Raw genomic sequence first — 24854 nt, forward strand, 5'->3', positions numbered from 1 at the left:
ACTCAACGCCTCTTCACTCTGATTCCTGCAACGCCCACCCTCCTCTTCAATGCCAGAGCCCCCTGTAGGCCCCATGCCAAATGTCTCCACGCAGATGGGATGAGGTTACACGTGATATCTCCTGCCGCCGATGTCAGCGGTGGCCAGGGAATTGAACACAGGTTTGCTGGGTTCACAGCACGATGCATGAGCAACTGCACCATAATTGTACCCCTGTCAGAATCGAGCAAAAGCACTGCTAACTATGACATCACTGCTAGACTATGACATCACTGATGACATCACTGCTAGACTATGACATCACCGCCAGACTATGACATCACTGATGACATCACTGCTAGACTATGACATCACTGCTAGCCTATGACATCACCGCTAGACTATGACATCACCGCTAGACTATGACATCACCGCTAGACTATGACATCACCGCTAGACTATGACATCACCGCTAGACTATGACATCACCGCTATACTGTGACATCACCCCTAGACTATGACATCACTGCTAAACTACGACATCACTGCTAGACTATGACATCACCGCTAGACTATGACATCACTGATGATATCACTGCTAGACTATGACATCACTGCAAGACTATGACATCACTGCTAGACTGTGACATCACTGCTAGACTATGACATCACTGATGACTATGACATCACCGCTAGACTATGACATCACTGATGACATCACTGCTAGACTGTGACATCACTGCTAGACTCTGACATCACTGATGACTATGACATCACTGCTAGACTATGACATCACCACTAGACTATGACATCACTGATGACATCACTGCTAGACTATGACATCACTGATGACATCACTGCTAGACTATGACATCACCGCCAGACTATGACATCACTGATGACATCACTGCTAGACTATGACATCACTGCTAGCCTATGACATCACCGCTAGACTATGACATCACCGCTAGACTATGACATCACCGCTAGACTATGACATCACCGCTAGACTATGACATCACCGCTATACTGTGACATCACCCCTAGACTATGACATCACTGCTAAACTACGACATCACTGCTAGACTATGACATCACTGCTAGACTATGACATCACTGATAATATCACTGCTAGACTATGACATCACTGCTAGACTATGACATCACTGCTAGACTATGACATCACTGCTAGACTATGACATCACTACTAGACTATGACATCGCTGCTAGACTATGACATCACTGATGACAATGACATCACCGCTAGACTATGACATCACTGCTAGACTATAACACCGCTAGACTATGACGTCACCGCTAGACTATGACATCACTGCTAGACTATGACATCACTGATGACATCACCGCTAGACTACATCACTGCTAGACTATGACATCACTGCTAGACTATGACATCACCGCTAGACTATAACATCACCGCCAGACTATGACAACACCGCTAGACTATGACGTCACCGCTAGACTATGACATCACTGCTAGACTATGACATCACCGCTAGACTATGACATCACTGCTAGACTATGACATCACTGACAGCAGCACACCAAAGCCCAATCTTGTTAATCATGCTATTGGGTCTAACCGCACATAGCGTGTCGTGTTTCCAGGATCCAGACTGCACACGTTTACCAATCAGGAAGTAACAAATGCACGCCAAACGCAAGGCTATTCAGTCATCGCTCTTCATGGTGATCATGCCATTACGGGTACGTTAATTTCAATACAAGGCTACAATTGAGAGCCACTGGTATATTCAATATTTGTAAAGGATTAGTTCAGAGGTTTTCTTTTACCAGTGCAGAGGAAATATATCCTTAGCCAAATTCAAGATCAATCTAAACACTATTATAGCCATCTCCAGTTACACAGAAATTGTCTTAAACAGCCCCAGCTACATTACCCTTTCAAAGTAGACACGTGACGCTTTAAATACATCTTACCTGAAAATAATATGGCAGTAGCAGACTTTCCACAATGGGGATTCGAAAGAAAATGATACACAATAAAGTATAATATGGATTTTAAGTTTGAAGATATCTGCAAGATTCCGTTGAAACATGTGGAAACTCCCACGGGATTTTCTTTTGCAAGAACATTAAAAAATCCAGATCACCAACGGTGCATTAAGAACCATGGGAAACAATGCAAAGATATATAAAATCCAAAGCAATATAGCAACTAATAATGTGGATTATACACTTGGGGTACATTAAAGTTTATGTACTCTGTGGGTGGACAAAGTCTCTACCCCTTGGCTTATCCCAACTCCTCGTTTGACACACGGTTCTAAGACAGCCGCGTATTGGAAACACGTCATAAGTCATCCATCAAACGACAAATGTGATAACGTTACATGTACACATTCGCTACAAGCAGCACACATCCCTGCGTTGCTACGGAGGCGGGGTGGGGGTCTCCCTGGGTCGAACTGCCAAAAGTAAGTTTGGCATTGTACTTATTGATATGTAATCGTTACATTTATTGTTAAACTTGGAAGAGAACTGGGCATGTGATGGGAAACAAACGGCACATCTTGCGACATTTAAGTGGCTTAAAATGAACATCCGTTAATAGCGGGCAAAATATGCCGAAGATGTATGTTTTTACATTGAGGACATTGGTACAGTGCTGCTCATTACTTACACTGTTTCCACTGTTGTACCAGGCAGGTGAGATATTGGCACTCGAAATGTATTGCTAGAGAAGGATACTGCATCGAAGCTGGACCCAAAGAGTGAAAAAGGTCTCAAATACAAGGAGACCTGATGATGCAGGCAGTAATGAGAAGGAAACTGTTACTATTTGCGCACATATGTAGGATGGACAACAACAGGAGAATTGACAGTGTGTTGTTCGGAAAAATGGGAAGAATTGGAAAGAGAGTTAAGACCTCACAGAGGATGTGCTTGACGACGACGTCATGAGAGATCGCTGCCAGACAGATGTGGCCCACGACTTGAGCATATTGGCACTACAAGACAGAGGAAAGTGGAAAGAAATGACGAAATGTGCAGTGGAGACCTACGGGGGCTATCTGCTGGCAAATGGTGCAAGCAATCCCCCCACCACCACCCATTGTTTTGGAGTAAAGCAACAGAAGGAGTTTATTGCTTCTATGCAGTTTGTTCCCAACCCAGATTGAAGTGCGCTCCGTTTCGTTTACCAGAAACCTCTCATCAAGCATTGATTCACAACAACCACCATTCTCCACTAAGTGGCGGTAACGTCACCACAGCGCTAGTGCCAGGCTATGTGCACGTTAAGGCCACGTGAAGTGTTGAACGCCCATTGGCAGGAAGTCACGGGGCAGACCCAGGTGCCATGGGTTGCCTGATTGAGATGACTGGCCGATGCACAACCTGTGCCCCCCTACTGCAGTGGTCTACCTGCTGATCGACTTGCCTACAGAGTTGCCTGCAGGAAAACTAACAAACTCATCCTTGTCTCACGTGCCTCCTACATTGAAGAACGCATCAAAATAGCAACCAGAAAACCACGCATTCTACACCCTGGTGTGCACCATGGTCCCTCACCTTAGCGATCCCCTGGCCTCACTGAAACTTGCCACCTGATCACCATCGCAAACTCTTGCACGTCTACCCACACATGGCACCATTGTACCCCGCTCAAGTTACCTGAAATTGTAAGCACTCACCCAGACACCTTTCTAACTACGCTAAAGCCGGTGACTACAAAAGACGTTTTTTCTCTTTAATTGAATCACTTCAATTGAAGTCATCTCCACTCGACGTGCTCCCAGGTTCCTTGTTCAAGCAATGTGCTCCGGAACTCGCCATCATGATCAGGAACATCGCAAATGCCTCATTCTCCATGAGGTGTTTTCCGTCCAACCTAAAATCTGGCCTGGTTTCTCTCTTGTTAAAGAAACCAAGTCTCGACCCGGATGACCCATCTAGTTATCGTCCCATCACTAATCTCTCGAACCTCTAGCCCTCGCCCAGCTAAAACCACACATCACCTCCTCCGCAAACTACTGCTGCTTCCAGTCAGCTTACCGTCAAAACTACTCCACAGAAACAGCACTCACTGGAGTGCTCGATGACATTTTAATGATCATTCATTCCGGCTCCATTGTTGCACTTGTAAGTCTGGACATTTAGTCAGCCTTCGACACCATCAACCACTCGCTCCTTACTTCCCTCCTGAAATCTGACTTCGGTATATGTGGCTCAGCACTCAAGTGGATAGTTTCATACCTTTCTGACCGGCAATCTTCAGTCAGGGTGGGCACGTCCACATCGCCTGAAACAACAGCATTATGCGGGGTTCCCCAGAGCTCCGTCCTAGGTCCCTTCCTCTTCACAGCCTACACTTCCCCCATCGGCCGGCTCATCGCAAACGTCGGTGTTAAGCACCACTCATACGCGGATGATACTATTCTATTCACCGCCATCGATTCTAGCAATGCATCTGGATTCGAGAGGCTCTCGGAATGTACCACCGCCTTGCAACAGTGGTTCACTGCACACAACCTAGCCCTTAATCCGAAAAATTCAGTGGCCATCATGTTAGGTACCAAGCAACGTCTCAACTCATCAGCACTCCCAACACACACACACATCTTCGGTCACAGCATCAGGTTCACCGATCACTTCAGCTACCTCGGTGTCATGCTAGATTCAACTTTATCCTTCGACCGTCAAACCAACCATATCATCAGTTCATGTAACTTTCACCTGAAGGCTCTCAGACACATACGTCCTCTCATCTCTACTGAAATTGCCAACACATTGGCATGTTGCATAGTTGGGTCTCACCTCGACTGTTGCAACTCCGTACTAGTCCGGACCTCCACTGGCAACCTAAAAAAACTGCAAAGACTATAAAACAACCTGGCACGCGTCGTCATTGCCCACACTCATCCCCGTCTCGACTCAATCGACTGACTCCGTGCCCTCAACTGGCCACCCATCACCAGTAGGGTTACATACAAGATCGCCTGCCTCTGCCACCGCGCCTTCACATCTGCCTGCCCGCCGTACCTCTCTTCACTATTGACAACTTGCAGCTCAGCACACGGCAGATGCCTGCGCAGCGCGACTCACGACCTCCTCTTGATACCAAGATCCAGGATGGTCACGTCTATGCGCCGCTTCTCGGTGGCAGCCCCAACAGTCTGGAACGATATCCCTCTGCACATTCGCAGCATCACCTCAATCGCCTCCTTCGAGAGACACTTAAAAACTTACCTCTATAACCTCGCTTTGAATGACTCTGAGCTTGGCTCCGCGCCTCTGATTTGCGGCCGTTACGTCCGCAAATTTGCGCGCGTTATAAATTGCATTATTATTACTGTCAACTTACTGTGCTTTAGCCACCTGGCACTCCGCTCGTTGTTGTGAGCATCGCTCCTCTGTCCTCCATTGTTGCTGGAGGGTAAATGCCTCTAACTGCCCAGTAGCATCCTTCACAAGCCTCTGATTCACACACACGCACGTGGTCGGGGGTGTGTTGCAATATTTGCTTTAAGACGCGCATGCGCGCACACACACAAAAACACCCCGTCGGCAAAGATCTCCACCCTAACAATGGCTTGTGCCGCAGTCTTTGCAATGACGTAATTGAGACACGTAAAGAAAATACGTAATTTGCCTAATTTGCTCATTTGAAATACAATAGAGAGAGTTTATAATGAGCCACTGCTCAAGTGCTGTTTGAAAGGGGTGCAGAGCAGACAAGTAGGCGGGGAATTTGGGCCGACCTAAAAAACCGCGTGCCCTACTTACACTGCTCACAGCAATCTTGAACCCAATGATGGTCTATTTTAATTGGCACATAATGAGTAGACATCCTTCCAAGATAATGCCCTCATGAGAATTCACTGGGGGGGGAGGGGGTTTGATTTGACCGTGGGGGGCAGGCTAATCTGGCCACTCCACCTGCACCAATGGCCAACGCAAGTTCGCCAAAACCCGTTGTGTGGTCTTGAACGAGACGACAGAATGAAACCGATAGATGTTAACATCCTCTCCAAGGGAAGAGGGTTTTTTTCGTTGCATAAAAATAAACAAGTACTTGGTTAAATAATGTAGTTGTGTGCACATTGTACGGTTTTAACACAAATGATATGCATAATGCTCTCAATGGGACTGACCTTATTAAATTGCTCACAAATTTGGTCTCGAAGGGAGAGACATGCTGGAGAGATGAGAGGGGAGTGGTGTTTAAAGATGACGTTCATTGGAAATTATGTCCGAATTGATACTTTGCACATGACCAGCCATAGCAATATGAAGGCATTGCAAGCCTTGCTAAATATTTTAATCCACGTTAGGGTAGTATGCACTAGTTATGTAACACAAAGTCATAACGTGCCTTAAATAAAGAAATTCACAACTTGAACATATGGCATATTACTTAACGTTGCGAAAACATTTCAGGAATAATTTTCGTGCACAAAAATTAAACGTGCAACCACAAAAATTGTAAAAATAATTTTACGTTTCCGTATTGTAAACGACGATCAAAGGACTTTGTACGAAGTATTGTTTGCGCGGAAACAAATGAACGTTACTTTCCTTTTAACTCATCCCTCTACACAGTTTTACTTTCGGCAACTACCGCAGAAGCAAAAACGGTTGATGTATGTGCCTTACATCTTATGTAATGTGTGCTCCAGTTGCAAAAAGAAACCCTAGGAAAAAAACCAAGTTGAAATAATTTACCCACAACACATCCACATTCTGTGTCTACGAGTATAAATATACAGTGAACAGCAGCAGGAGAAGCTAGGCAAGCTTAGAGCAAAAATTATACTTGCGACATTTTAAAACACACACGTTCAAAAAATTATCTGCAGCACGGCATTTAAAAAAATGAACCTTATTAAATAATACCCGTGACAAAAACCCTTCTTATTAACCCCTGAGCCCAATAACCTATAGGCATTTAAATACGAATATTCCTATTGAAAAAGATCAGTACTTTCCAAATGTATATATATGCATGCTACAGCCATTTAAGCTTTCCCAGGACACAATACAAGAATGCATGCCAATACTACGGCCATTTTATGAATTTCATATTTGTCTTAAAGCGTTGCTGATTTAGATCAACAATGCCATGCTTCATTTTCTACTTGCAAAATTAAATGTTCACAAGTTTGCAAAGTGTCCAATTGTGGAAGAATTGATATTGCCAAGGAAAGTTCGGATCCAACCGGTACATTCAAACACACACGCAAGATATAATACAGGTGACAGCAGGTCAACTAATACAATTTAAACATCGTAAATTGTTATATTATGAATGAACTGAATGTAACAAAAACTTTTGTTTATACATGTGTAAATCATATATAGGATGCTGGATTATTTCTGTGTTGGTATATCCAGAGTTTTTTTCTCCACATGTTTACTTGTACTCTCTGTATTAATAAACCATGACTGGGAGTTACATTTTAATTCTATTAAAATGGTAAAACAACTTTCTCAAAACAGAAAAGACTCGAAGCCCGAGCTGATAAGCTTTCCTCTAGGGGGTTACTTTACGTTATAATTTATCCGCGTGGAATTTTTTTTGCATTTTTATTTTATAAAATAATTTGGCTTTTCTTTTTCGTAACAAAAATATTTGCACAAATACCAACACACCACATTTACAATGCGTTCCGTTAGCTATTGTGTACATCAGAACATAAACGCGTTTAAAAGTTTATCAGTATTCGGCCAACTGGTTTGGAATTATAATTTGGCCATTCCCTTCAAAGAGATGTCAACTTCTCAACAGCATATACATTTGATTTAGTTACGCTTTTTTGTTCAATGTTTGTATATTTAACTTATTTTGTACCGTACGTAGCCAACCGTGCTAATCGGAGGTGCAGGGGAAGGACAACGAACTTAAACCACAACACCAGTGCTAAAAGAAATGTATAAAAGGCTTGTTTTTTTTGTTAACTCTGTTGATCATCGAAGGGTGAAACACGAGCGTCCTTGTCCGTTCTCAATCATCGGAGCTCATATTCTTGAGTGACCATGCATCAGTCAATAGTTGACAAGCCGCCCGACTGTACCGAATTCCCAGGCCAGCGACTGATCACTACAGACACATTTTTCGATAAACTGCAAAAGACACGCGCGCGCACGCAACAGACGTGGGCACAACGGCGGAGCATCGGACATTTAATCTGGACCTGCAAATCGCGATTGGAAACGTCGTGTAACTGGACCATCGCTTTACGTCGGCGGATTCGGAATCCCTGCGTTGAGCGCCCGGGGGTTATAAGTGGCTGTTTGGCTTTCCTTGAATAACCCCCGTCACCGTCATAACAACAAACAAAAAAAAGGCCTTATAACACAAAAGAGAAAACCAAACTGCTATCGAAAATACACGTGTTCAGTTTAACACCAGAAACAGGAACCAACTGATAAAACTGCGCACTGTTAACTGAATATTAAAACCTGTCCAAACATGTTCTCTTTAAACGTATTTTAATTTCCATGTATATTTACGCAAGGCATTGGCGGACTTCGTAAAATCTTAGTGGTCAAGCGAGGACCTCTCGTGCCTCGAGTTTTAGTTTCCACGCAGCTCGTTATATTGGAAACATTCAGTTTTATACCCCCCCCCCCCCCCTTTGGCTGGGAGACGGTGATTTCCAACCCAACAAATTTCATCGCTGAGAAAATAAAAGATCCGAATGGAAACCGCCGGTCTGTGCACCTGCTGCTACTGCTGCTGCGGCGCGTTCGAATAGTAACAGGCAGGCAAACCGCTCGCTTCCAACTCGGCCGCCTCCTCTCACGGAAATACATTCGTCGCATCGTTTTCGAGCGAAATGTCAACGCATTAATAGACAACGCCGTCACGTCCTCACTATATTTTCCATCCCAAATATAATAAAGGGTCCCCGCCTTTTAAGTCTCTTAAATAAAAAAAAACACGCGCATTAACGTGCGTTCAAACAGGTTACCCTCTTTTAACTCGTGTTTCCTTTGAAAGGGGCAAGGTTGCCTGACATGCTACAAACCAGCTTCAATGGAGACCACCCCTTTGTTCCTGCAGTCCCATGCTAAGTCTCGGTGTGACCGCTGCTGCTTCCCGTGCCGAAAGACAGCAGCATCCCTCCCCTTGCGTGCACGGACACCGCCCCCAAATCTATCGCTCGTAATTCAACTACATTGAAGCCGAAGGAAATTTAGATGTAATAAGACACTTAAGATCATTAGAGTTTCCGAGTTTACAATTAATTTTTTTTAACTTTTACGGTCACACGCGTAAGAATTTTTTTTTTTTTACAAGGCCCTGCACAGTGTTTTGTAATACACATCTCTCTGGGCTTTTATCAACAAAACGCAACGAGGCAGAATAAAGTGCCGATGCTCTGCCCGTACGTCAACCCGCACACGCTGCTTCAAGAACATTGCACCACGGCTCACGATGGACAGCTAAGGCGAAGACGGCGTTTCCTCCTTCGATCTCAGATTTGCCATTCTGCACGGTTCCCAAGAGCCTAACCAGTGACAGGGCAACCAACTCACAAGTTAGGGTCTCAGGGATCGCGCAAAAGGCTCGATCGCTCCGTGCCTGCGTCGTCGCCACTGGGTTTCGCCCTCCACGTCTCGTGTGTCCTTTGCGTTCGGTACCGGGATATTTGATGAAAGGTCCCGCCGAGCTGAGAGGGGAGGGCGCCGGTGATGATGGCCGTGTCACAGCCGGTCACCCCCGAGGAAGGGAGGAAAGGAAGGCTGAGGTGGCACAAAGAGGCACTGCTCCCGTGCCATGTGCCACCCGACCCACCGTGCGCCTTCGCTGGGACGTATTTCGCATTCTCCGTGTAAGCCCTGCACAAACCACATCAATCAATGAGGAACTAGGCCCCTTTAATGGAGAGAAAAAGATATCGGCATTAAGAGAGAGATATTAAAGGGAATAAATGAAATAATATGAATTACTTCCAGGATCTGAAACGTGCTCGCAGTAACGCAGACAGATTTGTAATTTATTTCTCGACATTTTTAAATCAGGCGTACTGTGATCAAACAGGGGGGGGGGATTAGGCGGTGCCAATACATTCAGAGAGTCCAAATAAAGGTCATGAACAACAAAGGTACCTGTATGAGTACTTTTCATTGCGTCTGTCCAATTTTAAAATGTTACAAAAAATATTTAGCTTATTTCCACACATCACGGGCATCACGCGCACAATTTAGCTCTTTAAAGACAGCTCGTATACAATCATTGCCACCTTGGTAAGTAGTTCAATATTTGTTATTCAACGGTCAACTTGGTCTTCATGTACATTGTACATATTTGGGGCTTCATCTCAACGCATATGAAACCGAACACTCTATCTGCCGATGAGACTTCAAAATGGAGTGTTAAGAGCAGACATTACGCCAGAAATTTGATGAAGGGCTATGAAACTGTCTAAGGAGTGATAACAATACTAATGAGAGACCGCAATTTTCTTTGAAGACAAAGATAATTTACTCACGCCTGACCCGGAGGTTACATAACTTTCACGCGAGACAAAAAAAAACACATCTAGAAATCGAAATTTAAATCCACCTTCTTTCTTGATTTTTACCTGTGGCTTGGATTCTGAACGAACGTAGGATATTTCACATCGGCGTTTAATCAACGTCTTGCTCCAGAGACTTGGCACACAAAGATGATTCCCAATACGCTTTAAAACACAAGACAGGGTATTATGAGCGCACACACACACACTCACATATGCTTGGCATCACCAGCAAGAATGTAAAATATTCAAAGCCATGGCAACTACAATGCAAACCTAATGTGGAAGCAATGTGCTATGAAGGAGGGCCCATTGCCTGAAATGTCACCCGTGATATGATTTTGTTCCTTTTAAGGCCACGGTGTTATTGACGAATGTGGTGGGATTTTGTTATTTGTGCCAACCCAGCACCGTCCCCAAAAATGTGTCTAATGTGGAGTGGAAGGATGTAAAAGACCTTTTGGGAGGAGTGAACAATTTTTTTTCTCCAGAAGATAATCCCAAATAAAATATTACCGAAACATTCTGAATTGAAGATTACTATCCTGTTCCCTGTGCATGACTTGGTAATCTCATAACGGTAGCTGATTGAGAGCCCATTAGAGCTTTTAGTCGAACAATTGATGGTCTGTGGAGCACAAGTTTAAGATCATAGATAATGGGAGCAGGCTCACCAATCCAGCAACCCCAAATCCGTGTTCCGTGTCCCCACCCAATCTATCCGAGGGCTCTTATCGTTAAATGTCATATACAACAAATATAATTGCATTTATTTTTGGAGAGCATCGCAGGCATAGCAGGAAACTATTACATAATTCGACATCGTAGCAAATCTGTATATTCTTTTGAAGAACAAACGTATGAATTATTGTTTTGGGTAAATTAACATTATTGAGCATCCATTTCTTTTGTTCTTAGTCTTGACTTGTCTTACATTTTCTTTCATAGGGAAGATGCACAGCATTATAGAAATGATATATTTGAAAGGGACGCTATGGAAATATGAAAATGACGAATGTAAATTAATAACATTTTGCGAAAATAGAACGGGCAGTGAACGGGTAATTTTATCGGAGACTATTTACCGCAGCGGAAGGATACTCCTCCTTTTGCAAACGCGGCAGTGCTGCGGCGGCGAATGGATACGCAAGCCGGGGCAGTGGAAATTTCTAGAAAATCCCGGTGCCCACCAGACAGCCAGACGTGACTGTCTGCCAGTGCTGAGCGCGGCCGAAAACCAACTGCCCCCCTCCCCACCGCTGCCCCCCCCCCTCCTCCAGGCTGGCATACAAAGCGAGCACTTGTGGCAGCAGGGCACAGATATTTTCGTAAGACTTGGGCAGAGCGGTAATGAAACGTGGTCTTTCGCAAAGGGTCGCTTGCACAATTTTTTCGGCGTTTAGATAAAACGTGAACAGGTGGTGGGTGGCGTGGGCTACTGCCGCTGCTACACACCTGCAGCATTAGGAGCCGATGGCACACATTGTGGAGGGCAAATGTCTCCACAGTGAGCACACACTGCAAGTCCCTCGAGCCAGCTAGGGCGAGCCATCGTTCATTCTCACTCTTGCCACTCTAAAGGTACCATTACGTAACTTTCCTACATTTGCATACCGTTAAGCGCGTAACTCACACGCGGACTGCACACACAGATAACAATGATGACCCACCATTTAGCTTTAATGACTGCTCCGCCAAGTGCTGCGCTTAGTACAATATAAAGGAGTTTTCACTTAGAGCCGTTTGTCAATACACTCTGCCATTTCGACAAAGGAGGGGGTGTGTGTTTGGACAACACTTCACCACACTGGACCAGTGTGGGTTTTTGCGAAGGGCATGGGCCGGGGACCGGTTCAGACACCGCTCGCTCACCGACGTTATGGACGTGGACAGAAGCTGAACTCTTGTTTTCTCGGTCCGCAGTGGAACCAGTAAGCCAGAGTGTATGAAGCACCACACCACCATCTCCCACTTGTGCTGTTTGTGCGTCACGTGTTAAGAATGGCAAAGGCCTATGGGGGGCGGGGGTGATGCACAGCCACCACCGTTGCCTGTTTGACGTTAGCTCTCCTGCACCGATGTTGATGCATCACACCGGACATTCATTTAAAGGTTGATTTGACCAAGAGGGCGGCTCACGCCGGATTCAGATGAATGTTGCCAATGGGGCATCGCTGGCATTTTACGCAGTGCCCGAACCAATACAGAAACACTAACATGGGATATATATATGTACATACGTGTACATGTCATGATAAATGTTAGCCAAGCTAATTATTTCTGAGGACCTACACTCGTCCCACGTTTTCAAAAAGATGACTTAAAAAAAATTGTGCTGATAACGAGAGGCTTTAAAAAAAGAGACACTTGGAGCTTGTCCCTGGAACGACTGCGTTTTGGACAAGAGTTGCTATGTTGCCCATATTTAGGCCTTTCGTTGCATGTCAGGATACTACCAGAAATGTGTGCCAACTATTGCATTAGTTTTAGCGACTACAAAAAAACATACAAAAAGCACAGACTTCTTTAAGTGAAATATAGCTCTGGCGTGCTTATATTCATTATTAATTTTGTTAGCCATCCATCCCTGCAGCTATAAAAGAGGATAATTTGTTTTGGGGAATAAACAGTGGCAAACCATTCCCTACCCTGTTCAAAAATGTATTCGGACAGCCAAGAAATCCAGTTCTCCATTGAAATCTATTGCTATTAAGGTCAACCAAGCCCATCCAATTAAAGGAAATAACATCTATTTTTAAAAAGCAGTTGTATCCAAAACGTCTTCTTCACCACCATCATCATAAGCCACGATCATTCCACTGCTGGATGAAGGCCTCTCCAACCTGTTGCCAACATTCATGAACCCCGCGGTGTAACATTGCTCCGTAAACCCGCACACACGAGCTGATTTCGTTGCTCCATCTCCCTGATGTATTTCCTCTCGGACGCGGTCCATCCCCTTGGCTGCCACTTCTTCACTATTGTTGATCGTCCACTCTAGCGACGCATCCTTCCCAAGCCCCACAGTTTGAATTTTGTCTTGAGCCTGCTTCAGATCTCTCATCTGTCTTTCTGTCTGTCTCTCGACGTGATTTCAATAATGCACGTTTCAGTTTTTGTTCAATTTTCTTTGTTCACATCCATGTTTCTGATCCGCACGTCATTGCTGGGGTTGTACGCTTTGATGAAAAATTTCCAATTTATTGAGGCACATTTGCCCCTTCTAACATTTCCCGTAGTCCAATCTCATTGAATGCTATCACGACTATGGCTGCGCAAAACCCGAGGACGGTTAATGTCTTCCCTCGTCCCAATTTTACGAAAATATCCCCAAATGCCACGTCGAATAACTTTGGAAAAAGTGCATCACCTTGCCAGACTCCCCTTTCAATATGTAATGTGGCACTTCCTTTATGTAACCTCAGTGTGGTTCTTCCGTTTTTCTCAATGGTTTTGATTACGTATAAACTTGTAAGTATGGGACCTTTTTGCTAGCACCAAAAAATACATATAATAGGTTTTACCCTTTCAGAGCAAGTTTTCTTTGCATGTTTTGCCTCAAGTATGTGTGGTTAATGCAGACTTGATGCCTTGAAAAAAGGTATCTATTTCAACATGTTAACACCTGTTTCATTGCCAGAAAGGGTAAAACCTATTGTTATTTTTCATCCAACTCGTACTATTTCTAAACGTACTCCTAAAATCACATTACTTCCAAAAATGTGATCACTGCTGTCAATGTGGAAAATGTCGCGTTCAATTACAAATGCGTACGGGTGTGGTTTTGTTAAAGCCGACATTGGAAATATGTGAGGCAAAGCCAGCTTTGGTTTTCCCTTTAAATGAAATTTATTTAATTATTATTTCCCCCTTACACGCATTTGCAAACAGCACCAGTTTATTTTAGAATGTTTTCTCGCGTCATTAACACATTTAAAAGTTTGCGTGCAGAATTGTCTCATTTAATCCGTCACTCAATGATTATAGAAGGACAAGGGAGGAGCCTAAATGTTTTTTTTTCATGAACGAGGTAGGTACAAAGGTCACACGATAAAAATGTTACACTTAATTTGAAGCCCGTTCATCGCGTTAAGAAAACTTGCAAAGAAAAATAATACGGTGCAATCAGATTACGAGTCTCCGCAGTGCAAAATGAAGAAAGCAACTCTCTAGTTTGCGCGTATAATGTGCAACCAACGCAAGCATCGCTTGAAATGTGCAACATCTCCACTTTGGCCGGGCCGGTGCTGGCGCCTGCCTGTGACGCAGCGCTGTCGAGGCAGCGAGGGTTGGTGTACCGCGCTAATGCTGTGGACACTCCCCTCCTGTGTGGGAGTTGAGGTGCCATAACCCTGGCTCAACAGGAGAAGGCAGTGCAGCAATTAGACTAATCGCCATCTGTTTCCATCCGTACGGGGATTAGGGTGTTGCCCCCTTAGCGTGCGTGGGTTTTTTTTCTCCGGGTGCTCTGGTTTCCTCCCGCGTGTGTGAGACACTCAATAGTTGGCCGAAAAGATCTTAAAAATAAAACCCAATGTGCCTGGAAGAATCATACGAATCAGTGTGGCTTTCCTGGATGAATACGTATATTTGAGATTATGACTTACCGGCCTTCAATCGCTGCGGCATATACATATATATTTTAAAGACAGACGCAATACCAGTAACATAGCAAGAATTGGTAAAGTTAAGATTAGTTTCCAAACGGACGTGATATTTTCGGTAGAAAAGGATTCCCAGTTTCAAACGATAACATCACTTGAAATGCATTCGGAGGGCAGTCGTTATGTAACCATCCATTTTGACCTATTTAAAATAATAATGATAAATATCTCAAACATATACGGAATTTCATTTTGAATGTTAAGCAAAGTACAAATGCCAATTTGTTTTATAAAAACAAACCCCCCCCCCAATATTTTACTTGGAACCTCGCGAGGGAAAAACACATGTGAGAATGAGAGAGCGATATTATACACGGACATGCGGTGTTACGTAAGAAACACTTATGTATCAGCAAGGCTACACACAGTGAAGTGCAATAAAAAACAATCTTAAACAAAAAAACACCCGACTTTGGTGCAATTTTGCTTGGTACAAAAAAGCACAAACTCATTATGTATCGTCGTCAATGTCATAATCGCTGTCGTTCATGCCATCAGCCAGGTTATATATGTCCACTTGTAACACTTGTAGCCTGTTAGGATTAAATGGCTGTGATACGAACCAGGTACACTTTTGTGCCATATTAATCATACATCAAAGACATTTTACCGCAAGTACATATTTTTTTTTACGCTTGGCACAGTAACCTATGAACGACTGCCGTTTTGATGAAATTTGCTTGAATAATTGCTTATTTTAAGATGTAACTGTGGATTTATATTTTATCCTTAATACAATTCCCTCCTATCTTTACAATGTCGTATTTAAATAAATGACATCACCTGCTTATAATATCCGTAACATCTACAGGTGTGTCGATGTGTGTGTGTTTACAAGTCATTTCGTAAATAAAATACTGACAATGAAAAATAAAATCACAGATTTAGGTGAATGACATTACATTTATGCACATTTTACGATTTATCCACCCACGTTTTCTTCAATCGCACGTTACATTGCGAGACTGAAAATTGGAACAAGTGCATTTAAATTGTATATTTTTGTTATATTTCAGATGGATACGCAGTGTGCCGTTGACGGAATAACGTCTTTAAAGCAAGAGTACGGAATATTTATTTAAAAGCCATTTCAGGTTTCTAGGCCAAGGAGCCATCACTGCTTCAAATTATGTCCGGGATAATGTCACCGCAATTTTTGAATCACAAACAGCATTGCAATCAATAAAATAAATTCATGAAATGGACCAATCATTACACAACAGTATTGTGAATGATTAAAAGCCCGTCTACTGGTTATTGGTGAAAATGGAGACCGTCTACATCAGTTTCAGCCAAATAAATATATATAAAGAGGCAAACCATCCTAAAACGACCCGGCCATATGTACGCGAAACATTCAACTGATTAAAATACATAGTAATAATTGGCCAACCATTTATTGGCAATAAAGACTGATAATAATTGACACATCAGGCACACTCCTCACACTATATATGCATGCATGCGTGCAATGGATGGAAAGTATTTGATTATTTATTTGTTGCCCGCTCGCTTATTTACATTGTCCCAGTTATGTAACATTGCAAGTTGCTGAGCAATCCGCAACTGGGTCGAGTACAAGAAGAGGCCACTGGCGAGGTAATTATTTGCATCGCGCTCAGAAAAACCTCGGCGCACGATTGCACGGGGAACCTCGTTAAGGTTCCCGCGAAGAGGCCGCTCGATTTTTTGAAATTAGTGAACCGCTCTTTACAACTTGGAAAATCTGAAGCTGCGCAAGCGATTTCAATATTTCATTCGAATTTACTTCCTTCCCCTCCACCAAAAAAAATAGGACACCTCCACGGATGAAATCTCGACCATTGAATGCGGCGTATTGTTACAACAAACCTCAATGTGTTACACATTCGTTTTATGAACAAGAAGCCAAAATGAACAGCCAGCTCTAATATATAACAGTCAGCTGGGAGAGAGAAAAAAAACACGGCTAATTGCATACCAAAGGTTGCTAGAGGATATAACTTTTCCCTAAAAGCCCACTCGTGTGAAATATTCAAATGCACATGATGCATCATCTCCACCCCCCCCCCACCCCAAGGCCTTGCCATAAACTAGCTGCAGACAAACGCCGCTGCCCTCTTAAAGCGAGAATTTTCTGCGATGACTGCAAAAAGGAATAGGTACATATGTGCAAGATTCGTGGAAGCAGAGCCGAGTGCAGGGAGGTCTGTGGTAGGCAGCGCAGACTTTGGTTTGCGAGCACCAATTCTGCCAGTGCAGCGCAGTGTGCAAGTTTCGGCATCGTGTTAAAACGTTTAATCGGGAAGCCAGTCTCGGGAACCGGGGACGGCACAAGAACCCGTCGCTATTTTGTTTCGACGTAGGACGCTTTTTAAAAACTGTAATATTTATTTTGGCTGGACACATAATCTGAATTTTCGAAATCCCCAGACCATGTTAAAAAAAGAGCCAACGAACGATCGCAATGATAAATACCGCTACAAAAAACACGTCGAATAAAAGGTGAATTCCAACCCTCGATATTTGCAACGGGCGCACAACCCCAGCCGAGGAAATGTGATTTTAAATTCATAAATTAACGTAATGGACGTGCATACGGTCAACACGAGTGGGTGATGAAGCGCAGGTGAAGAGAGGCAAAAAGAAAACGGTGCAAAGGCTTACCGGCCTCACTCCGTCCGTCGCCTTCCACGCGGGAGGCACCGACGCTCGGTAGCTGCAGCACGGCGGTGGCACGAAGTCTCCCTTCAGCATTGGGCTTCCACAGACCCCCCCCCCGCCACCACCCGCCACCACCCCCTCCACCCTGCCGCCAGCCACCTACCGACCTCCCCCTAACTCCCAAAGTCCCCACACCTTGCGCACCCCCCCCCCGCAACCACCTTCTCGTCCGCCGAGTTTCGTCTTAAGATTCGAGATCGCTGTTTTCTAAACCACGCCGCTCGCACAGCTTCCTCTGGCCTCTGGGGGGGTAGAGGAAGAAATATAAAAAGAAGATATAGAGAATATACGAAAATAAGCGCGAATGTCATTGTAGTTTAATAAAATCGTCGACGTTAAAAATAATAAAATAAAACTTGCCGTTGCCCGTGCCTTGGGCTCGCTAGCCTGCGCGGGAGAGCAACCCCGGTGTTTTCGCAGCATCACGAGCAGGCCGACGTTAATTTATTTATTCGACATCAAGAGATCGCAGGACGACAAGGAAGATGAGGAGGAAGACGGGGGAAGCATGTCAGAAGATGCAGGGACGCCACGGTAACGCAGAGGGCGGCGGGGGGGGGGAAGCAGGAATCAGGGGAAGCAAAGGGAGTGTTCGAGGAAGGGGAGAGAGAGAGAGCGCACGAGAGAGCGAGGGAGGGAGAGGGAGCAAGGGAGCGAGCGAGCGAGGGAGAGATTTTCAAGGCTACCGCTCTTGCCGGCGGCTCGCGCTCCGTCCAATTCAATTGATAGCGTCGATGCACACACGGGCTCGGCTGCTGCTGCTGCAAACGGCCTCGCTGTGCACAATGCGACGGGGGGGCTGCAGCCGCCACCGCCGCCGCTGCTTGCCGCCTTCAGGCGCATGCATTGTTTCACGGAATGGCCGTGCCTGCGCGCGCGTGTGCGCACCTTTTAAATTACGGCCTTTAATATATTTATTTCCGTGCCCGATAAAAACACATTCTTTTACTTTTTTAAGAACAGTTACGATTGTGACGGTTAAAAGTGCGAGGGGGGTGAATTTTTGTTGACTCGCCATCATCGGTTTAAATCCAAATTAAATTATTCTTTCGTCGAGGAGGATACGGAACGAACGCGGACGTAGAAATGTTGTCTCGTGCCGAAATAAAGCGTTAAAAGTACGGCGCGCGTCCACACCTATGTATATAATCGTCGTGTTGCACCGAACATTCTCTAACACCAAGCTCGTTATTATCATGGCAAACCGAAACCATCACGAAAACCCTGGAATGGCTTAGCCTGCAGAAAATGTCCGATAATAAAGATTTTTTACGCCGGGATATTATCTAGCCACACTCATGGGTTTGACGCTCAATGGGAGTTTCTGTGCCTCGGTTAGAGCTGGAAATTGTCGGCAAAGATCCAAGAGAAATTACTTTGGTCGCTCTGAAAAAATGCGTTCGCACTCATATCCTGCCAAGAATGTCGTAAAGAAGTTGACAGATGGGGGGGGGGCAGATGAATTCTAAGAATTTTCCAGGGTTAAAAACAAAAAGCACTTGTTCTACAATCCAAAATATTTTGACCTAAGATAGAAACAAATAACTTTGTAACACCTTTCAGTTTCAGACAACGTACAGGCGGATTTTGCTGTTGTTGTTGCAACTCCGTCAAAAAACCTTCGTACAGTGAACGGAACGATGTGCAGTCTGATTTTGAAATTTAAAAAATGTTCGCCGTTTCAATAAAAAAAACCACCCAGCTCTTTTAGACGTTATGTAAAAGTTCAAGCGGAGTAAACACAAAGACATCGCCAACATTTTGTTTTGCCTCTCGTCTCCTCATTATTTTAATAGATTACGCATTTTCTACGCTCATAGCCAAGTTTTCCAAGAGTTAAACTATGCAGCTTTCATCTGAATTTGTACGCAATATCTATACGTCGGAAATCCATCTGCGCATACTATACCTAAATCCAATACTTATACAAAAACTGAACAGGTAACCTTAATATTTACTTTTTGGGTGAAATAGCGTTCGCATAATTTTCTAATCCTCTCAAGCAAAGGGAGAGAGTAAAGCAAAGTGTCACAAACGAAAATCGTCCCAGGCAAACGGCCTCACTCAGGAAAACCACTGTACATCGGGGGGGGGGGGGGGGACGACGACAAATTAACACACGCATCACAAAGTCAAAATGTGTGCAAAGGGGAAGCTGGCACCGTTAAAGACACTCGGCGCAAAGCATTTGACAGAAGCACGCTGAAATATGTAAGTGATGTAACGGGCGAGCAGTGGAAGGAATTATGGAAATGAGATAAGTAGAGCTCCTCCTTACCGGTCAAAGTCGGGCAGGTAACGCGCGCCGTGCGCGTTATACGGCCACTGACTTTGGCCACAGACCGGTCAGCAACACTGCGCTATTTTTATCCGCCAATCCTATCGCACCTTCTGACTGGCACTGCTGCTGCATGATCGTTCGCTTGTGCTCACGTTCGCTCTCGCTTGCTCAGTTTGTCCTGTTCCAGCACCCGGCTTTCTCTCTCCTGCACTCCCCCTCTCTTTCTCTCGCGCGCGCGCACGCACGTACGTACGCTCGCTCGCTCTCTCCGTCTGTCGATAAGACCAAATAAAAAGAAATCGGGAAGGGAGCGATGGGGAGGTTAAAGTCAATCGTGAAGAGGTCATGTATTAAATGATCGCTGGTCGACCATCCCAGCAACAGCCCAAAATGCGCACAGGTATCGTGCAACACTGCGACAGTCAACCCAGTAACACTTCACCCCGGTAACATGCAGACTAACGCTGAACGCAGAAAATATTGTACTTCGCTTTTCTCCTAGTATTGCGGCTTCTTTGTTTAATTTTACTTTGCCAATTTTAAAAAAATGTGCTTGTCAAGTAACACTTTAATTTACAAAGGTTTAAAATTAGTCTTCTTTTTCCCTCCCCCCCTGCCATTTCTTCAAATATGTAATTTTTGTACATTACGAATTTGTAAAAAAAAAAAATCTTCACGTAATATGGCTTTAAAAAATATATATAATTCGCAAAAGCGAAAAAACAGGTCCCTGCCACTGTTACGAAAAAACGCTTTGTCTGGTCGATATCGGCTTGCTTCTGCTCCGAGTTTGCCTCCCGCAGTCGTCTCCTTGCACATTGCTGCCCGCCTCTCTCACTCCCCCCCCTTCTCTACCCCCCCCCCGTCCTCTTGTTGGTCGCCCACCCTCTGTTCTCTACCCACGATTCTCCAGCCGCTTGTGACATCATCAACGGCGCGACACACTGTGCCATTACTTTAAACGGGCGGTGGCTTGCCCCAGCTTCCTCGGCCAAAATATTATAACATCCCGAGCACCCAACCCTCTTTCTTGCCCCCTCTCCTCCCGAGCCCCCACTCCCCGTCTATTGCTCCCCCCCCCCCCCCCGTAAAGCTCAACTCTCCATTTTGACGCATTCATGGAATATGATGTAAAAAAAAAGGTCTTTCCTATTCCGGTGAAATTCCACATCGGCGGACAAAGCAGCACAACAGTTGCTGTTTTCGGATCGACTGAAGCCATTTGTATTTTGGTGGCCGTATTAATTAATTGTAAAAAAAGTTAACAATTTAGCATTTCGCGATTTCGCACGAGGTCACATCCAGCGCGACCCGCAACCATTTCTGATCGAAGTCAGAAGCTGCACAGTCCGCGGTGGATCGGGAAGGGGTCAGCGACACAAGATTAGACAAAATCCCGGAGGACCCAGCGGGCAGCGGTGACCACCGCAACGCAAATAGCGCCTCTCGTCACGCCAGTCCGCAAATCGATTGATCGACCTGTACTATTACCATCGACAGCGACGGAATATTAATGATAGGCTTTTTGTGCGCAAAAGAAGCGAATTAACCGTTTCGCATACCGCATTGGTGGAAAAGCTTTCGCAATATCAAGTGTTGGCACCGTGAGTGCCATTGGCGAAATAAAATATATTAAAATAATTTATATTTAAACATTAATTGAGAAAAAATACAACTAAATAATTGTATTTAACCATCACCGTTTTCCTTTCTTCTTTAAACACTATCTATGACATTAGAAATAAATACATCACCGGCGGTCTAATTAAGCGGTTCAAATGGTAATCGCAAAGACTAGAATTTCATGAAATTTAATTTGTTGTTTCAATTTTTAAGATAGATGATTAATTTTAACCAGCCAACAACCCGTTACATGTTTTAAGTCGCACACCATTTCCTCACAGATTCAGAATTCAAAATGACAATGCTGAATTATTAAAGAGGGTACCCGAATGTAGACCCGTCTTCATGGACAGATTATTTATTGGGGGGTACCTTGCTCGCATTAACGCTGTCCACTTCGTAATTGAACTCTTGACCCTATCGGGATGGGGCTTGCCGCGCTCGCAAGGCGAAGGGAACGTCGGCCCCTCGTCCCAGAACGAGGGCAAGATCAAGAGACGGAGAGGCAGAGAGCAAAAAAAAAAATTCCAGTTCCCGTCCAAGAGCAACAGAGAGATCAATGCGCCAGCATCCATTTTGAAGCGATCACTGCTGCAGCCAAACGACTAAATGCCGCACAGCAACGCCATTTTACCGCCACCACCCGTGCGGTGGAAAACTATAAAGCCCGGCAAGAGCCTGCGTGCAATACCATCTTATTTTGCAATATTTTGGGTTTTTATGTACAAACCTGTCCACGTATACGTTATGCTCGACATACTCAGCCGTATTTAATTTCCAATCACCCACCGACAGAAAACATCCACAACTCGACACCCACGTCCCCCCCCCAACCACTCATCCCCCCGTGCTACCGATGCAAGTTCACCCTCCGATCGCAGGTATTGATTTTTTTGCCCTTTTGCATAAAGTAATAAAAGATACGGGTTATCGATCGGTGATGGGAACGATTTCAGATTGATTCTGGATACCACGCGGGAAGGCTTCCGATTACAGCGCAGGTAAGCTCACCGTGCTGCGCGCACAAACAAGGAAAGGAGTCCGTAAAATAAAATAAACTGTTGAATAATTGAAGTAAAAAGGTGTGTGCGGGGCAATTAATCAGGGCGTAGTATTCAATTATTTACGACACCTGCAAATGGTTGTTTTGCATTTTAATAAAGATATCGGATGGCCCTCGTCTTACTGAGGGCCGATCCGTGTTGTTAACTATTCAGTTGCATTGATAGCTCGCGCAATTGTCATGTTCACAATATATCCGAGCTTGAATTCATAATACTCATTCGCGAATGTACAAGATAAATGAGTTTGTTGTTAAAGAAATAAAAAACTATTACATTTCCTGAAATAGTGTACAAGTAAAACCAGCATGCACTGTCATTGACTTCCACGTAAATGTGTTATCAGTGTTCGCAAAAAAAAAATTGTATTCTTTGCATGCCGATCTTCAAACCTGTGAAACATTGCGTAATTTTTTGATATTTCAACTAATCGTGAGGCTTTTGCTTATTCGCTTGTTTGCGTGTGTTCATTAAAATGCTTCCCTGATTGTGAGCAGAACCCGTTGTCGTTGGCACCGGCAAACTCGACCGAAGCCGTTGAAGCGAAGCTCGGTGCGGCATAGGGAGTCCGCTTCCGCGGGCATTTGATGTTTTGCCCATCATGGCTCTCTGAATCAGTTCACACTGCGCTGCTCTGATCTTTAACACATCAATGGGCGAGCACGGTGAGACCCCATCAGCCAAAGAGTAAAAAATAGTCATATATCTCTCTATTCCCCCCAACTCACTCATTATCCAACACTGCAGCGAACACTTTAAATATACAACGTACTTAATGTACTTTCCATCTGGAGTTTACGCTCGGCCAACATCAAAACGACAATCCTTTTTCTCATGGTACTTTATGCAAACAACACTTTGCCACTGTAAAACAAATATGCAGTTGCGAAATAAATGCTGCACACAAACAATATCATTGATTTTAAAGAGAGGGCAAAAAAAAGCATATTTTTAACCATTGTCTTAAGGATGTGCAGGGTGCATGCATAGGAGGGATGATTCGCATTACCTAAACTAACAACGCCGCGATGATTTGGCCAGACAGTCGCGCAGAACTGGGCCAGCCAAACCTGCGTGAATAGCCGTGCCGACCAACCGGGTGGAATCACATGGCCTGCTGTATGTCAACCAATGCTCAAGCTGCAGCAAAGTCACATGGGCAACTCCTGCTCAACTGCACCCCTAAGTGCAACACGCCCCCCCACGCCACCCTCCTTCCCCGTTGCAGAGATCCAGCCCGTAGCCCCCCCACAAACCTCCCACCCACCCTCCAAAAGGCCCCCACTCTCTGCTGTGCCAATGCGAGCCGCCGTTACATTTTATCTGCTGCCCCTCCTAGACACTGCTGAGCCGCCGTATGCCCTCTGTTCCGACGAGCCCCCCTCCTCACCACCAGCACCCCCCCCACACTGCCCCCCATTGCCTCAACAAACACTGCTCCATCTTATCATCGTTTCTCATAATCTCCCCAGCCGCCCCAGCGCTGTGCCCCGGCCACACCGGTCCACCAACAAATCTCCCCAATCTCCAAATGCTATCTGCGGCAATTTGACTTTACTAGACACAGAAAGAGAGAGACGGCGAGCAGCAATAAACTTCCATCGTCCGAATCAACATTTATGATATGACGGCGGGGGCGTGGAAATGAAAAATAGCAAAATCTTGTGCTGCGTTCATCATTGTGGCTTTTTTTCCTTTTAAGCAACGAGAAGAGGTGCGATTAGCGGAACGGCGACTTAACAAAAAAAACCCCCACCCTGGCAAATTTAAATGGAATATACGGTGAATGTGTCAATAATAACGTAATGCATCGGGGGGTGGGGCCCGTGGCGCAATATGTCTCGCACACTGCCGCACCGTGGCCACGATGAACCGGCTTTCGGTCACCGGCCACGGCTAACACCGGCGGCGACTGACATCCGGAACTGGTCTTGCTTCAGTACCCTTCACCAGCCCGCACCAATATCGGCGTGGTCAAATATGGTAAAGTAATCCCCGCGCCCAAAAAAAAAATGCGGAGGCCCTTCATTCAGCA

The 24854-nt window shown here is 44.8% G+C and overlaps 1 long non-coding RNA gene across 1 annotated transcript; it reads right to left on the reverse strand.

Annotated features, from left to right (window-relative positions):
- Nucleotides 1–1216: 1216 nt before the first annotated feature.
- LOC144728605 (uncharacterized) lies at nucleotides 1217–17873 on the reverse strand. The gene is made up of 3 exons (XR_013587542.1): nucleotides 12360–17873; nucleotides 10554–10652; nucleotides 1217–9807 (listed from the first exon to the last, which is right to left on the reverse strand). It is a non-coding gene; the product is annotated as an uncharacterized LOC144728605 (long non-coding RNA).
- Nucleotides 17874–24854: the final 6981 nt, after the last annotated feature.

This window comes from Lampetra planeri, chromosome 29 (genome assembly GCF_965212315.1).
Source record: "Lampetra planeri chromosome 29, kcLamPlan1.2.h2, whole genome shotgun sequence".
Classification (NCBI taxonomy): Eukaryota; Metazoa; Chordata; class Hyperoartia; order Petromyzontiformes; family Petromyzontidae; genus Lampetra; species Lampetra planeri.